Source organism: Miniopterus natalensis, chromosome 5 (assembly GCF_054644295.1).
Source record: "Miniopterus natalensis isolate mMinNat1 chromosome 5, mMinNat1.hap1, whole genome shotgun sequence".
NCBI lineage: Eukaryota > Metazoa > Chordata > Mammalia > Chiroptera > Miniopteridae > Miniopterus > Miniopterus natalensis.
In genome coordinates, this window is record NC_142085.1 from 74,032,383 (window position 1) to 74,037,141 (window position 4,759).

At 43.0% G+C, this 4,759-nt stretch overlaps 1 long non-coding RNA gene across 1 annotated transcript; it reads left to right on the top strand.

Annotated features, from left to right (window-relative positions):
* The first annotated feature begins 288 nt into the window (after positions 1 to 288).
* LOC148093136 (uncharacterized) lies at positions 289 to 2,378 on the top strand. The gene is made up of 3 exons (XR_015714534.1): positions 289 to 531; positions 1,135 to 1,201; positions 2,126 to 2,378. It is a non-coding gene; the product is annotated as an uncharacterized LOC148093136 (long non-coding RNA).
* The last annotated feature ends 2,381 nt before the right edge of the window (positions 2,379 to 4,759 follow it).

Here is a 4,759-nt window from a genome sequence, read left to right on the forward strand (position 1 = left end):
CGAGCTGGTTTCCGTCACTTCCGATTTGGGGCGTGGCCTGTGGTGCCGCTAAATATCTGAGCAAGCCCCGCCTACCCTTCCGCCTTAAACCGGCTCCCGGGCCACTGTTAGGATGGTGCCTGAGGCTTTCTGGGAAGTCGCGTGGCTGGTCTCGCGCGATGTCCCGGTGCCCCGCCCTCAGGCCGGCGGCGGCAGCTTCCGCGCGAATGGAGGCAGATAGTGGGCGGGGTGATTTGCTGGAGCTGGGCGTGAGGGGGTTTCGACCCACGCTGTCGCCGGTCCTCGGTTTGAGGGGTCCCTCCGAACCTATCTTTTGCCCCCATTTTTTTGCTCATCTCCTTTTGTGGAGCCGACTCACTCAGACTAAGGCAGAAACCAAAGGGCAGTGTTACACCGAGGAAAGGACTAGGAGAGGAGGAAGTGTGTTAGCGCATCTCGTCTCCCTACGCCGAGTTTCTTCTAGGATGCTTAACCGAAAACTGGAAGTGTCGCTTTCGCTCCGATCCGTAAAGCGCCAAACGCACTTTGATGGTAGGAAAATGGCCACGATCCAAGTCCTTTTCCCGAGTGGAGTGGCGCGTGACCCACTGTGCCGTCCCGAACGGAGCTCGGCCGCGGGGCGCGGGGCGCAGGCCGTCCGGCGGTTTTCGTTGCCGGTGCTTCTCCCGCGCCGTGGTGGCAGCTTGACCGCCCTGGCAGCTCGGAGCTCTGGCATAGGCGTAAAAAATAAAGCAAAGCACGAAGCATAACGATCCTGTGCGCTGGCCGGAAAACAACCCAGCACAGCTTGGTCTGCCAGAAATATAAGATTGTAAATAGGCAAGCCCCGTTTGAATTGGATAGAAGAGCAAATGAGAGTCATAGCACGTTTTCTACTAATATTTCTCGGAGCTGCGCTTTCCTAGTTAGGGCCTATAACCGTTATTCCTTTGATGTTTATGGACGTAAAGTACCTTAAGGGATTTCAAAGTTGTAATTAGCAACCAGTCTTCCGTCAGTGAAATCCAGTCTCTGGCCCTAGTTGCAAGTTTAACACTGTGCTTAGGGCGCTCTCCTCACAATCCAGTTTTACCAACTCAGCTAGAAAAACCACATTTTCACGGGATGAATCCTCGGTTTCCTCTTCCTGCGCAGGCTGCCCCTCAGCGCCCACCACCGCCAGAACCTGGGAGCAGGAACCTTTGGCCTGTGTGGTGCACTCGTAAGTCCCAAGCATTTAGTAGGTGCTCAGTAAATGTTCAGTGGATGAACCTATATTAAAAGAATAAAAACTAATCATTGATGGCTCAATACAGCTCTACTAATATGCATGTATTTGGGTGAGGGGTGGGGTTGGGGGGGACCCCCCTTAGGGCTAACAGTGCTTATCCATTTTTTCAAAATACACCAAAATCTTTACTAGAGTGCTTTGCGGCCTAGAATATTACCTTTAAAACCTTTCTCTGCAATTCCGTTGGAAACGTATTGAAAATAAAGTCACCCTTCAGAGGCAGTTTAACTGATTTTAAATAACCTGAGGTAGTAACAAAGGAGACATGTTGGAACAAATTTCTTTTGAACTAGGGCCATTTGACATATGATACTTGATTTTATCAACCTCTGGAATTGGAGAGTCTTGAATTTAGATAATATTTCATGCACATTCACTGAGTTGTATGTTACTTTAACCTGAAATTCCACCATTACAGCTCCATCCTTTGTAATAAAACTTTCGTTTCCTGTTGAAAATATAAATGTCAAAAAGAACATAGAGCAAAAATCAAGAGCCCACTTAACAAAATAAAAAATTATCCCAAGAAGTATAAATTGTAGACAAATGACCAACCTTATTAATAAGATAAATACAAAAGGAATACTGAAATAGTATTTTACATTTAATAAATTAGTAAATGAATTCTAATTTATAGGTCATTGATAAATTTACTGTAAATATGTTTCTAAACTCTTAAAGGTATTTTGTTTCGTTTTGGTTTGTTTAAGATAATTGAAGGAGAGAACCAGGAAAAGACTGGGTATCTGAAAGGGGCAAAGACAAGACAGAAATGAAAATAGAGTTGGAAAGCTAGACCACTAAGGCTAACTCCCTCATTTTACTGGTTTTGTTTGTTTTGTTTTGTCCTTTCAGACTGAACAACTCTAAACTGTTTTCCTATTTGGGGCAACTGAAGTGGAGCAAGGATATGGAATCTCCGTGTTCCCACTCCCTGAGAAGAGTGACGTTGGGACCCCAACAATTGTAGTGAGAAACAGGAAACTGAGGAGATGGTGACAACAGAGGTTCCCAAACGAGACAGTTTTGGGGAGGGAGTTGGCTGTAATTACTGCTGCCTCCTCTGTTCCTATCCTTCCCCAGCCTTTGCATTGATTCCTTTTTTTTTTTTTTTTTTAATTCTGGTAAAACATGCATTGACACTTTTAGCTAGCTGATAAATTTCAGTAAATTCTTTTCTGGTGAGTTAACCAGAGTTGGTTTCTGTTGCTCCCAAATGAGAACTGAGTAGAAATAGTTCCTATTTATCAGAATACTCCCCAAATGATCTGGCATTTTTCCATATCTGCACCAATGAAATTAATGGTTCTCTTGCCTAACCTATTTCATTTCTTACTGGTGATTGGGGTTCCCCTCCCACTCTTTCTATTCTCTTTTGCCTACTAAGAAGGCAGAGGGTGCCCAGCCTGCATGGCTCAGTGGTTGAGCGTTGACCTATGATCCAAAAGATCCTGCTTCGATTCCCGGTCAGAGCACATGCCCGGGTTGCGGGCTCAATCCCCAGTAGGCGTGCAGCAGGCTGGGGATCAATGGCTCTCATCGTTGATGTTTCTATCTCCCTCTCCCTTCCTCTCTGAAATCAATAAAGATATATATATTAAAAAAAAAGAAGGCAGAGGGGTTTTTTCAAGGTTTAGAATTAGCAAAATTATTTATTCAATAATTCTTTATTACAGTATTATTCCCTAATTGTCAACTCTCCATTACAAAAAATAATTAAAATATCAAAATGTAACCATTAACTGTTGCTCCTAAGTCTCACTAAGATTAATGTACATCTTTCTCATGAAAATTATTGCAACAAATAGAACATGCAATACTTTCAAAGTTTTCATAAGAAATCTTTGCCTAAAAGTTATGCCAGCTTGCTATTTAATGTAACTACTAAAAGACCTAAAATGAGGTTATAGGATTATGATTAGATTTGTCACCAAAAATCATTTTTTACTTAAGAGAGGTTATAAGAGGAACAGAGAACCTCCCTCTTTTAAAGCAGTTACCCAGTTGGAGACAAATATCTCTGTGCCTGCCCCCTAAAAAGTCTAAGTGCTCAATTCTGACTACACAATTAAATAAACAATTTCTCTCACAAGCAGAGGGCCAAAATCACATAGGCAAGGGGCTGAAATAAATATTACCCAAACAAAAGTGGTAAAATAATACATTGTGGGGAGAAAAGGGAGGCAATAACCCTTTGCTCTCCAGACTTCTTGGGGTGTTGAAATTTCAGCCTCATTGCTTATTTTGAACTAAAAATTAAGCCTGGTGTAGAGAAGTGGTCACCATTGGTATTGACTAACCCTAGTACTGGTTTTTTCTCAGTGTGATATGTAAAATCCACCTTGTGGGAACAACACATACTTAGTCTCATGTCGTACTTACTGAGTAAATCTGTGGGGGTAGGCATACCCATGAAAGTTTGAGAACCAGTAACTTATTGAGTACTTATAATACTCCCAATATTATGGGACTACAAAGCAGAACAAGATATTTTTGATGCCTCTGTGTTGGAACTCAGAATTTAGCAGAGAGGGTGCAATTCCCATAACCAAGGGAGCAAAAAGATTTCATAGGAACAAGTGCCAATGGTGAAAAAGGGAAGGCCTAGCTTTTAAAGTAGTGGAATTTCACACTTATTCAGTCAGTCATTCAACAACTGTACATGAAGTATGTGCAATGTACAGGCACTGAGGCAGGTGCTTGGAACGGGCCAGTGATAAAGGCTAACACTGACACTGCTCTCAGGGAGGCTGCCACTGTAGTTGAGGAAAACAGAACTCCTATAATACAAAGTCTGACACCGATAAGGAAGTGATGGAGAATAAAAGAATAAAAAAGGGAATCCTACTTTAGAGAGGATGCATCATCAGGGAAAGTACTGGTGAGATGAGATTTAGGGGAAAACCTACAAAATAAGGGGTAGGGAAAACAGGAGGAAGAATATTCCAGGTAGAGAGACTGATCTGTGCAAAATCCCTGGAGCAGATAAGACCTCCCTATGTTTCTGGAACAGAAAACATAGTAGTGAACATTGTCAATCAATTTTAATCCAGAACTGTAAGGCAAACAAAAGCTTTATTTGGGGATCATTTTAGGCATTGCAAATCCAAGAAACAGATTTGGGTAGAATCCCGACTGTGTTTTGGTGGGGAAAGAGACAGTTTGAAAAGAGGGAAGCTCTGCCCGGCGGGCATGGATCAGCCATTGAACATTGACCTACGATACAGGAGATGGCGCTTTGATTCCCGGTCAGGGCACATACCTGGGTTGAGGGCTTGATCCCCGGCAGGGACCATGCAGGAGGCAGTCGATCAATGACTCTCTCATCATTAATGTTTCTATCTCTCTCTCCCTCTCCCTTCCTCTCTCTGAAATCAATATAGATATTTAAAAAAAAAAAAAGTAACAGCATCCCTTTCCCAATCGGGCACAGGTACCAGCTTGCGGGATACTAACACATCCAGAGCGGTATGGTTTTGTTGGACTACC